This window comes from Anser brachyrhynchus, assembly GCF_964034855.1.
Source record: "Anser brachyrhynchus genome assembly, chromosome: 3".
NCBI lineage: Eukaryota > Metazoa > Chordata > Aves > Anseriformes > Anatidae > Anser > Anser brachyrhynchus.
In genome coordinates, this window is record NC_137696.1 from 108424757 (window position 1) to 108438169 (window position 13413).

Consider the following 13413-nt stretch of genomic DNA (forward strand, 5'->3'; position numbering starts at 1 on the left):
CTGTGCTCAGAAGGATGCTTCTTCCACCAGGAAGGAGCTGGACCAGCTTCTGAGTGCTCTAGCTCAGGCTGGTGTTTGGATGGGAACAGAAACCCACAAGAAGCACTCCCTGTTCATGGCAGCACTCTATTATGTTTTTCAAGTCATAGTACATATCTGTTAAATCAGCAATATTTTTCTTTTCCCCACCATCAGCCACCTATCGCATTTCTGTGTGGCTCAAAATGTACTAATCCTTATTGCTCACAACTATGACCAATAGTTTGGGAAACACTGACTTGGACAGAAATAAACATTTTTCTTCTATCATACTCAAGACAATGAGTTTATCTACCAATTCTGGAATAAATGATTGAATTAGAATCATAGAATGATTTGGGTTGGAAGGGACCTTGAAAATCATCTAACTCCAACCCCCCTGCCAAGGTCAGGGACACCTCCTGCTAGATCAGATTGCTCAAAGTCTAATCCAGCCTGGCCTTAAACGCTTCCAGGGATGGGACATACACAACTTCTCTGGACAACCTCTTTCGGTTCTTCAGTAAAGAATTTCTTCCAAATATCTAATCTAAACTTACCCTTTTTTAGTTTAAAACCATTACTTCTTGTGCTATCACTACACTCTCTGACAAAGAGTCCCTCCCCAGTTTTCCTGTAGCCCCTCTTTGGGTATTGGAAGGCCACTATAATGCCTTCTTGGAGCTTTCTCTTCTCCAGGATGAACAACTCCAACTCCCTTAGCCTGTCTTCACAGGAGAGGTGTTTCAGTCCTATGATTATCTTCGTGGCACTCTTCTGGACTCACTCCAACAAGTCCATGTCTTAGTTGTCCTTCAGAGCTGAACATAGCACTCCAGGTGGGGTCTTACGAGAGCAGAATAGAGGGGGAGAATCACCTCCCTCAACCTGTTGGCCATGCTGCTTTTGATGCACCCCTTGATTCAGTTGGTTTTCTGGTCTGCAAGTGCACATTGCTGGCTCATTTTGAGCTTCTCATCAACATACACTCCCAGGTCCTTCTCAACAGGATTGTTTTCAATCCGTTCTACACCCAGCCTGTATTTGTGCTTGGAATTGCCCCAGGCCAGCTGCAGGACCTTGCACATGGCTTTGTTGAACTTCATGAGGTTTGCACAAGCCCACCTCTCAAGCCTGTCCATGTACCTCTGGATGCCATCCCTTCCCTCTAGCATGTTGACCACATCACACAGGTTGTTGCTATTGGCAAACTTTTTGAGGAGGCACTCAATCTTACTGTCCATATCACTGACAAAAATATTAAACACTGGAGGTCCCAACACTGACCCCTGAGGAACACCACTCATTACTGGTCTCCACTTGGACTTTGAGCTGTTGACTGCAACTCTTTGAGTGCGGCCATCCAGTCAATTCCTTACCCACTGAGTGGTCCATCCATCAGATCCATGTCTTTCCAATTTAGAGACAAGGTTATCATTGGGACAGTGTCAAATGCTTTGCACAAGTCCAGATAGATGATGTCAGTTGCTCTATCCCTAGTCACCAATGCTGTAATTCCATTGTAGAAGGCCACCAGATTTGTCAGGCACAATCCACCCTTAGTGAAGCCATATTGGCTGTCACCAATCAGTTCCTTATTTTCCATGTGCCTTAGGATAATATTTAATTATTTTCCATAATCATTTGTATTATACATGTCTCTCTCATATATGTTATATACAAACAATCCTCCTCCTTGATATATGAACAATTTTTGGATCTCTCTACTAGGGGTGCCATTAATAAAAGCCGTGTAAACCCTTGTTCAAGTTTAATACAAGAATAATACTGATGAGCTGGAAGGAATTCAAAAAAATACAATAGGGAGAAAGATGAAACCAGAAAAAATGTTTTACAAGGAAAGAAATGAAAAAAATTATATATATTTCAATTCACCAGATGAGAACTAAGATGGGTATGGTAACAGATCACAATTACTCGCAAAATGGAAATACCATGACTAAAAGAATGGTTTATTTTGGCACAAGGATTATAAGTAAGCATGACAGGATGAAACTTAAAACCGGACCTGTCAACCTACTAGATGAAGGGAGCTCCACAACCACTTTTATTAAAAGCTGGACTTGACAGAGAACTATTCTAGGAGAACATTCTCTGCTGGCATGAACCACGACCAAATATATCTCTCTTTGCTTTTATATCAACAGTTCAAGTTGAAAAAAATCTAACATATTTATGTAATATTATGTGTGTGTTAACATAGTACGGTGTGATAGCATGAAAGAAATTAGCCTGCTTAGGAATTTTATATGACTTCTTTTATTCTGAGTTTTAGCAAATTGAAGAGGGTAATGAATCTGTCAAAGATCTCAGAAAAAAAAAAATAAATAAAAAAAAACATTTGCTACCAACTTATTTTAGAGCAGGAGAAGAGTTGCAGGGGGCCAACAGGATTGCTAGTGGGATTCGTGTGGTTTCCAGCAATCTCCCAGTAATGTATAAGCAGTATTTAAATCCTAAATGTAATACTGGTGGATGTGAGTGGGAATGGGAAGTTCATGTTGCACTCCAGCTTTCTTAGTTTTTCAGTGTGAGCTGATGAAACCACACTATTGCTGTCAAAGGCCAGGTTAACATTTAATAGCCCTGTAAAACTTTAAACTTACCTTCAGAAAGTCTTAAAACATTGTTATAGCCCAGATTAAAATTCAGTGGAACTATTAGGTTTAACCACTGCCTTTCATTTGAGATAACTCTAAAAGGTATTAACCTCTGTTATAGAAGAAGGAAGCTGAAGAAATAGACAAAACTCTGTCCAAGCTGAAGACAAATGCAAGGTGGCTCAAGAATCTGCTTTATTCTGAATAGAGATGCTTGGATTTTAAAAAGCAAGGAGAAATGCACACCCAGAGACAGGGAAGAGTTCTTGGGGCAACTTGAACAGCCATTGCTCTGTGTACCTAGGGGATGCAGGGTGAGGATTTTTAGTAGGAAATCGGTTAAAAATTCTAATGACTGTGAATGATGAATTTTGTCTTCTGTTTGTACTGTTTGAGGAAACAAAATTATGTACTTCTTTTTAGTAAGTAATGCTTTCTTCATCGCTAATTGCTCTTTTTTTTTTTCTCAAAGCAAACACTAAGACACCAAATTTCACTTAGTGACTAAAACTACTACTAATGTTGATAATATGAAAATCCTTCCTTCCCTTTTAATCTCTCTTTCCTATTTTAAGTCAGACTTAACCTATTCCAAATTAGACATAATGTACCATAATAAAAAGTCTTAAAAGTAATTTAAATAGATATCCAGAAAACACGTGTATTGCAGTAATTATAGGTATGTTTCAGATCTCAGGTCAAAGGTATAAGTATCAACTCCTGTCCTTTCTGGTTTGCCTGGGACAAAAAAATGCTTGTGATACCTCCCACCCTTTCACAATTAGACAAGAGAGACAATTAGAGACAATTTTTAAATACTAACTTTCAGCTTTCAACTGAAACAAATCTGATGTGTGGATTTCCTTCTAAGCAGAAGCAATTTCCCTAGCAATAAGAACTAAGTAAATTTTTATACATGCTGAATGTTCCATAGAGCACTATGCAGAACCATCACACCAAGGTCTTGCTTATATAGTTTTAAAATCTTCTGTTGAAGACTTCTCAAGAAAACAGGTTTTGAATGTGCAATACTTCCAGGACCTGCTCATACAACAGCTGGAAATTTCCCCTGGAAATTCAGGGAAAGGACAAGATATTTTTGTGGATCCACTTGCTGTGAGAACTGTGAAAAGGTTGACCTGGCTGCTCATCACTGTCCCTAACCTGAAGACTACAACCTCCCAAACAACAACATTTCTATAGAACATTTTAGTATTTCTTGTTTTATTCAGTCCTAAATCAGCTGAATTAATTTCATTTGTCACTGAAAGACATCTAATTCCAGCAGTAATAAGCAAGTAGATCACAGTGGTTGGCCTTTTTTAGCTTCCTAGCTTGCGGTATTGACCAACGTGAAAATAATGTTACTACTTGTAAAGCACACAAAAATGCTTTGGGAGCCATCTAAGGAAAACAAAAATGTATACCTGATGTGCACAGCATATTTATTCATGGATTTCATCCTAAAATCTTATCAGTACACAAGGCATCATTTTATTTTATTTTTCACTCCCTTGTTAAATTCCAAATCAAGTCCAGCATGAAGCTTTATGTCATCTAATGACATCCACCATAAGTTTTTATGTTTTTCTCTCATTTTTCTCCCAGTAATGCTTAGTATTTCTCCTTAGTATATTTTCTTTGTATTTTTAATTTTATGTGTGTATCTTTGTTTAAGAATAGAGGGCACATTAAGTCTGCTAAGGAGGCCTCAGTCCTTACTGTTGTTGTTTCCAACATGCAGCACAACTTCCACACTCATTACAAACTGTTGTTGCCAAAAAGAGATCAAAAACTTGAATCCAAGATAACATAATGGATTTGCCAGTCATATTCCTCTTCATGTGTTATGCTTCTATCAGGATAGATGAGGAATGTTAGATGGCCTCTACAAGTGGCCATTTAATTGACAAAACATCACATAAAAACTGCATTGACTTTATACAGGGGCTTGGGGTGACCTGTCTCCACTGAGGATGGTAATAAAACTCCCAGTGCTTTGCATGGTACTAGTATTTATTTCATCCTTATTCTTTAAACCACCCTAATGAGTTCTTTTGTAGAGGTCACCTCATCTTCAACTTCAAAGTATGAAAAGGTTGTTCTTCTGGGTAGCATTCATCTCCCTTTAGCCATTTAAAAGTTAGGGGTCTAAGAGTGTGCATCATTCAGGTTGCTTCATGTGAGAAAAAGACATCTAAAGTGGACAGGCTAAATTGTCCTCTGGAGAGTGATAATGAACACTGAAGTGACAAGAGTGGATGCCTAGATATTAGATCATTAAAGAAAATGAGATGAATCCTATCTTTTATATATATAATAATTAGTTCATAGTTAATATTAAAAACAAGAAAAATGTGGTGAGCAATGAGATATGTATTATGAAATATCAAACCTGGGGCTGATAAATAACTGATGATACATGATACATGATAAATAACTGTTGATACTTAGAAAGTAAGGAAAAAAATAGAACATACTTTCTCAGTTCAGACTCACTAATTAATCTAATCAGTTAGAATCTTAATTCAATATACCCCTTATTCTGTGGAAATCTTCTTATCATTACTCTGTTCCACTTCTGTTTGTGGAAGACTGTCTCTCTCTGACACACGCCTTGCCATTGCATGATAAGGCAGACGTCGATTGTGCTTAAATGTCTTGCTGCTGCTGACATGTGTCTAAATAATATGCACAATGTGTTTCTAAAACAATCTAATGGCTCAGCTGAATTAAAACAAGCTTGCAAAGTAACACATGGGAATCTGACAGGCTGTTTAATTTGTTGGACACAATGTATTGCAGCAAGGATATTTCACATTTGCATATTTTCAAAACACAATGAAACACAGTGGTTAAAAATCTGAAAATGCCCATGTATGGTAGGTTCAATACATGAGTGTTATTGTCATCAATAAACTTCTGGTAACTACTACTCCAATCGGAAATGTGCCTTTGGCATTTCTACCATTCATCTGTGAATGATTTGTATGATCTCTTCAAGTTTGGTTCTACAAAACTTTGCTTATCTCTTCCACCCTAAATAATATTTTTGGTTGTCACTAAAAAGCTTTTCAGGTGCTTCAAAACCAGGTAACATCACCTCAGAATCCATTACATGCCCAATCTTTTTCTTTCTATACCCTAGGTACAATTTCATATATTTATGTCCTTTGCCTTTTATGATATGCTTTTTTGTTATTGTTTGTTTCTTTGTTGCTGTTTGTTTATTTTCTGTTTGTTTTAAATGCGTCTGTATGTCTCTTCCAAGGACAGCATGAATTTGGGATGATATGGTGGCTCCAATCTGCAGCAACTTTTCAGTCAAACAGCTACAGAAAATGGTATGGAGATACAAGTGATATATATATATATATATATATAAATAATATATATATAAATGCCACATTCATACAAATGATACCATTTCCTGAACTTTCATTAGGTTATAGGCTGATTTTCCCACATCTTCTATGGAAATTAATTTCCTTTATTGCCCTATGACATCTATTTTGTTTCATGAGCCATATAGTTTTAGAAGTATGAAGTCTTATAACACGTGGATTTTCTCTTCTCTGTTTCAGCTAGGGAAAATATACAGGGTAACTAATGTTATTAGAAAACTCATATCACAATAGGGTTGTAGGGTAAACAACTACATTTGCAGTATATAATCTCCTCCACAAGATTTCTAATTATTGTTATGCTTGTGTAGTCAGGAAATCATGGTCTATAAAGCAAGCCTAATTTCCTGTGGCTTGCACCTGAACACGATAAAAGCTCTTGATCTCCTTTCTTTCTCCAGAGGCAAATCACAAGGCTGTGACATTGCAGTTTAATCCTACAGTGAGTACATACTTCCACTCATGTAATACTGAAAGTGTTACCTTGATGAATGCTTGACCAGGGTCTCTTTGGACTTTCTGTAACTGCCTTAGTATTTCTTTATAATAAAGGGAAGATATGCTACATTGTTTTGTTGTTGTTTTTTTTTTCTGTAATCTCAGTAATTGCGTGAGTTAGTGAAGGACACTAATTAGTTTAGGCAAAATTGTTTTTCCTCTTCTTCAGACTTTTATACCAACATGAGCGTGTGCTTATGTTAGACAGACAGTTAATTACTACTTCCCCCTACAACAAAGAGAAGACTATATTGATTAGGTGTAGCTGTGAAAACATTAAAGGAGAAAAAAAAAAAAAAAAAAAGCTCCAGGTTTGTCCTATGTAACATGAGCTTTAGTGCTTGTGACAGGTGCCAGATTTACAGCACTAGAGATTGCAATCCTCTCTACCCAAGGCAGCTAAGGCTTTTCCCTGCCTGTCACTCAGTTGTGCTCCAGTGGGAGAAGTACCAGATGTGCAAAAGCACTTCATTGCTTTTAAATCCTTTGGTGCTGACTGAGTAGGATTGCATCAGGGACATCAAATTATTTCATGTGGGCCAACAAATAACACTGACTTTCCTGCCTCCATCCAACAAAGCTGTTTAGAGCATATATAAATTTAAGAGTAGCTCTATCTATTCCAGTGCTTTAGGTCCTCATTCACTTCTGACCAGGAGAAGATTTGAACCAGAGACTTACAGCTAAAAGATTTCATATCCATCCACTAATTCCCCAGTCACTCCTAACAAACTGCCTTTGGAAGCATATAAACTGTGCCTCATGCCAAATGCCTTGGCAGAATATTCCCGTTTCACAGTTTCTGGCATCTACCATTATCCAGTATCAGAAGAAGCACTTTTGTTTTGCTAATATTTGTCAAACTTCACATCATGACTTCAAGCCTAAAACCTATACCTGCCCTGAACAGTACTTCTTTAAGCATTTAATCTTATGAAAACTCATGGTGACTTACTCATTCAAGTGAGCTAGGTCTGCATTCTCAAGCCAAACCTAGAATAAATGCTTATTATTTTACAAGAAAATAAACATCTTCAGCAATATATCCAATCTTATATGCTAATAAATTTTCAGTTGAACTGCTTGTGGTAGAAGAAATAAAAGAAAAAATCTGGCAGTAAATATGAGGGAGGTATGGAAACATTAAAGTGTTTCACTGAAAATATTGTGACCAGAGACCAAGATCATATTAATATACAGTTATAGTTGCTTTGATGCTCTGAATTAGTTGTAAACTAAGTATATATGCAAAGCAGCCATTGAAGAGGTCCGGTTCACACGTCTGTAAGCACTTTGCCGAAGTGACAATTTCTTGTCAGTTATATGGTCTCTCCCCACCTGCAACCCACAGGCAGAGGATCCCTCCTATGTTAGGACCTCTTCCTCCCCATTGCAGCAGAGTCTGTGCCTCCGTGGCACTGAGCTTCCTGGCTGCAGATACTTTAGATGACTCATGGGCACAGAGCCATGGCAGTCTGCATCATGTTACACCTGCACCACTTCTCAGTGTGCCTGTCGCAGGGCACGGGAAGGGAAGGCAGCTAGCATGGGTCTCATGGGGATTGGAGAAAAAGAAAGTCTCAGAAACTGGAGGCTGGGAAGGTCTTGCTGAACTATCACTTCCCAGTCCCTCATATCACAAATGTCCATATCTGTATAAGTGACATAATTAATATTCCATCTGCCCCTCTATCCATTTATTCAGTGGCACTATTTTTTTTCCATATCCCTGCTAAAAATACTGCTCATGTTAACAATATCATTTTTTGGAAACTACATTACTTTGATAGTTAGTAGTTATCCTGTGGCTTGCTAATATATCCAGGTTTTTCTCTTCCTCAGTCATTTCTAACAAATGAGCCCTTTGCCTGTAGCAGAGACTTTTGTTATTAGCCTGTAAGTGCATGACCTTGCATTTTGTAGTATTGAATTTCAATTACTCTAGCCTACGACGTCATGCAGTTCTTCCTGCGTGCCTCTTCCCAGCCATCCTCCAGAGTCAAGTTCCCTCCACCGTGGTATCACCAGCAAATATCAGCACCTCTCTGACTCTTTGCTTACCAAGGGCATTAAAAGCACATCACACAAAAACAGTTCCAACAAACCATGCTTGGGACTAGCAGCAGGAACCTCCGTGCAGTTAAGTGAGTTCTACCCCAAGCTTAGTCCTTGTGGTTGCACTAGCACTTGGCTGGTTGCCTCTTCATGTCATTGTCCTGCTACGGATCTCTGTTTTCCACAGCGCAACCAACAATTCCTCATGTAACATGGTATTGTGCAGTTAATTACAGATATATATAGTTAACTAAGATTGAGACAAAGTATCTATGCCATTGCAAAGACAGGTTGCCAGCATGAAGTTAACAGATACATAGATCCAAATATGCGAATTATCTATCAATTATCTATCTATCTATCTATCCATCTATCTATCTACCATCTATCTATCACCTACCTATTTATCTATTCATCTGTCTATCTATCTTCCTTCTAACATCTAGCTTTATATGGTTATATAGAGTTTTATTTTTTTTCATTCTTTCCTGATGTTTTTTCCTTAAACCCCGCATATCAGTAGTTGGACTAAGCACTCCTGTAGCCACAGCATTTTTTTCTCATTCTAAATACCACTCATATGGCAGTACTTCTGCTTCAGCCAGATAATTTGCTGAAAAGATGGGGATATTTTTGTGCTTGTGCTCTCAGTCCAATCCAGTAATCGCTCTGAATTACCCATTTCCTTCAATGTGGCAATCCTATTTTCTGTGGGGGCAGGGAAAGTCTTCTTACAAACTACACATTTTGCTTGCTGGCTTTTCACATGCTTATCACTGCATTTTGAGTCCTAGCTTCAAAGAATCCTTAAGATAAATTCACCTAAACATCCGGTAAGCCAGGGAATGCTTTTTCTGATATACAAACAGGAACAACTTCAGCAGTGCAGAATGAGAGTTTGGGGTCTGTATTTTACTGTATTTTAATAATTGTAGGCAGAATTATACAAGTTTCTAAGGGTCTACATTTTTTAATGTCAGATAAATTGATAAGTATGTATCCAGATCTCTGCGAATTTAATTCCTTTATTTCTAAAACCTGAATTGGCACCTAAAATGCAGTTGTTGGAGCCATGGAGACTGTAGCTCACTGATGTTTTGTTTTGTTTTGTAGCCATTACTGAAAAACTGTCTAGATGGTACACAGCAAGGAAAAAATTCCATCTCACCTTCCCCTGCCCAACTTTGACACCACAGGCTGTGTTGCAGCACCCTATCCAATCTGCTTTATGCCACAAATGCACATTTGAAACAATGCTTGTATTTTCTACTTATGCAGGGTAGAGCTATCTCACACGGTTGCTGCCTGGAGCTCTCACCTCTGCACATGAGTGCACTGCACACTGCTCCAGACAGGTACCGAGGGAAGCAGGCTGAAGAAGTGTAACCTGAAAAGCCGAGCTTTGAGCAGGTGCACAGAGGTTATCTGTGCTGCCAGACTCGAGGTACTTAAGAGGAATGAACAGGTGAAGGAGTCTCCACATTTCAAGGAGTGTTTGTAAAATAGTTCAGTAGTTCAACAGCATTTTTTTTTCTTCTGAAAGCAGATATAAAGTAAGAAAACACCATTTATTTATTTATTTATTTACTTAATTTTATTCACAGCGAAATGACATTTCAACACACTTAAGAGTATTTTCTTACCTTTTGTGCAACTGAGTGTTTGCTAAGGCTTTAAAGGTTCAGATCAAGCCCTTATAAAGACAGAAGAGATGACACATAGGCTATGGCACACATTGTTATGGATCTATGGCTCCAACTTTGCATTTTCATTGTCACTACCTAATTAGATCAACTGGCAGTTTTATGACAAGGAAAAGGTTATAATTGACTTATTTGAGCAGAAAATGCTTATTTTGCCTACTTTCACTGACACTCACCAACACGTTTGCCAATTCTGTTGTGATCTCCCAGCAACGATCATATTCTAAATATCACCGTGTCTGAACAGTGCCTGGATGAAACTTTTAACCCAAATCTCACTTTAAGTGAATCTCTAGAAAATTCCACCTCCCAGTAAGAGCGTACAAGCACCTGAGCATGGATCATTTTTCTCTTTTTGTAGTTTTCTTTCCAAAATATATATATACATGCCCAGATTTTTGGTCACTTCCATTCATTTCTTTTGCCTCAACTTATATCAAGGGTGGGACTTAACTCCAGAGACTTGCTAACGAGCTGTCTCATTAAAACAGGGCCCAACCTCTAATTCTGTAATCCTTGCAGTCTTCGTAGAATATGGTAGCCTTTAGATTTGATGGGTGCCCCTGTTTAATGTCCCCAGCACTGCCAGCACTGCATCACAGGGCAGCATTCCTGCAGTGGCTTACCTCAGTGTTTAGCTGAGGGAAGAAGAGAGCTTATATTCAGCAAAGCTCTAAAAAAACCTGTGAAAGGAAAATGAAAACAAAAACAAACAAGCAAAAAAAAATGTCAAGCTTAATATAGTTTTGATTATATTTGTACTATGTGTCCCTTCCTTGTTGGTTTAATGGGACTTCAAAGTAGTTGGGGGGGTGGGGAGGGGTGGGGGGGGTAGGGGTGAGGAGATAGAGGAGGGAGAGGAGGAAGTTGAGGACATGACAAAACTAGAAAGTGGCTTGTTTATATTAAAGTAATCTCATTTATATTAGCAAATTTTACTAAGGAAATCCCACTGAAATAAGGTATTTGTATCCAAGTGTGTCCTAGCTGATGACAGGGACAACCATAACATATTTATTAACTTCAAACAATGTATGGTAACTAACATGGCAAAATATATATGAAAATTACAGTCTCCTTTATCCCTACAAAGATTTAGTTCTGTTGAAAATGAAACACAAAATTTCTGTAAATGATTTCTAATATTCTTAATCTAAACCCAGGACTTCAAAATCAAATAATTGAAACATTAAACAGCTTCATTTACAAAAACATATATGCAGATTCAGACCTATAGAGTGGAAAACATAATTCAGTGGTGTCAGCAAAGATGTAAGAGACAAAACCTTTGGGTTCTTTTCCTGACTGTTTATTTTTCTGAATTCAGTAAAGCTGTTTACCTTGGCCAGGCTTGGTGATTATAAAAATGTGGATAAGATAATTCATCTTCTTTGTAAGAATTTCATAGAAATTTAGTTAGCATTTTCAAAACTGCTTGAAGGATAAGAATTATTAAGTGCTGTGGTGTCTTACTGCTGGAAATGATAGCAGTGAGTACTTGTATGTACTCCATTTCTGTGAATGAAGGGAATTCTGTTGACAGACTCTCAAAGAAGCTTTGGGTCTTTACTTTTGTTAAAAAAAAAAAAGTAGTTAAAACAATAATTTTATGGGATTTTTAGTATGAAAAATAATGGATTCTTTACTTCTTGAAGACTCTGTAGCATAAAATACAACAGAACAGACAAGGCCAAGTACTTAAAAGCCACAAATGTATCCCAAACATGTACGCTGCACCACACTAGGCCTTCTAACTTTCACGGCCTGCTTTCATTTCTCAGTTTGATCTGGATTTTCATATTTCCTCTATCTACTTTGATTTTCCCAGCATCTTTTATTTCTTTCTTCTCAGAGGTAAGATTATCCATACCCTCTGCTTCTGCAGACTGGCACGGCTCCTTTGAAGTCCATGAAAGTGTGCCAATTTACACCACTGCAGACTAGTTCAATATTGTGTTGTAACTACAGATGGGTGCCAGCTGCAAATTTTGGTTTGGATCCAGGCTCACCCCAAACTAGGGAGTGTTTGGATTCATGGTTGTGGCTCAGGCCCCTTCTCTATGGCTGTTTTATACCAGAAAGTGAAAAATTGCTTTCTGAATGCAGTGGAGGGCTAACACCTGCCAGGGAGATACCTTCATTAGAGTTAATCTGCATGAACCTGGAAAGAAATTTTTGCGGAAACCTCCTGTATAGAAGAGAGTCAGAGGAGGGAAGAGATAAAATCATAGTAAAAAATAAAATAAAATAAAATAAATAAAATAAAATAAAATAAAATAAAATAAAATAATAAATAAAATAAAATAAAATAAAATAAAATAAAATAAAATAAAATAAAATAAAATAAAATAAAATAAAATAAAATAAAATAAAATAAAATAAAATAAAATAAAATAAATAAAATAATAAAATAAAAACACTATAAGCTAAAATTTGTGTTTGATCTAATGCATTCTGAAAATAAATTTCAATATTGTTGAACTGTTAGGTTATTGAATGAGTTTATATTCTGCATATCACTGTCCAGTAGAAGAGGCTAAGAAAGAAAATCCTTATTAAAGTCTAGCAGTGAAATGAAAGATACATAAAAGCACAGAGTTATTAGCATACATTTCATTCTATCAAACTAACACTGTTAAATCCCACATTGTCTTGGCTTTTCCCCTCCTGCTAAGACAGAAATGAACATGTTTTTTTTATATTTCATTTATAAGATCTACAGCTAATTTTAATAAATTCGTAATATTTAATTCATGCTTGTTGAAGCCTTGTTCTATTTCAGTTTTGACCTTGGAAGTTGATTAAAATTATGTGGGATGTCATTGCCAGTAAAGCAGCAAATTCCTGGAAAACATCTTTGATTCAAGAGCTGAAGAGGACAAAAAGGACTTTCAAATGTTGAAACAATTTTGAGGTGTTCAAAATATAAATTTGCTTTTCACACACACACACAAACACACACACCAAAACAAAACAACAGAAAATACAACCAGTATTTCATTTAGGACTGCATATAATCATTATTGTCAAAGACCATCTTAAATATCATCAAAGATCAAATAAAAATTTCTGATTGGATGTTCAGAAGGGTTGCCCAGTTGATATGGCTGATAG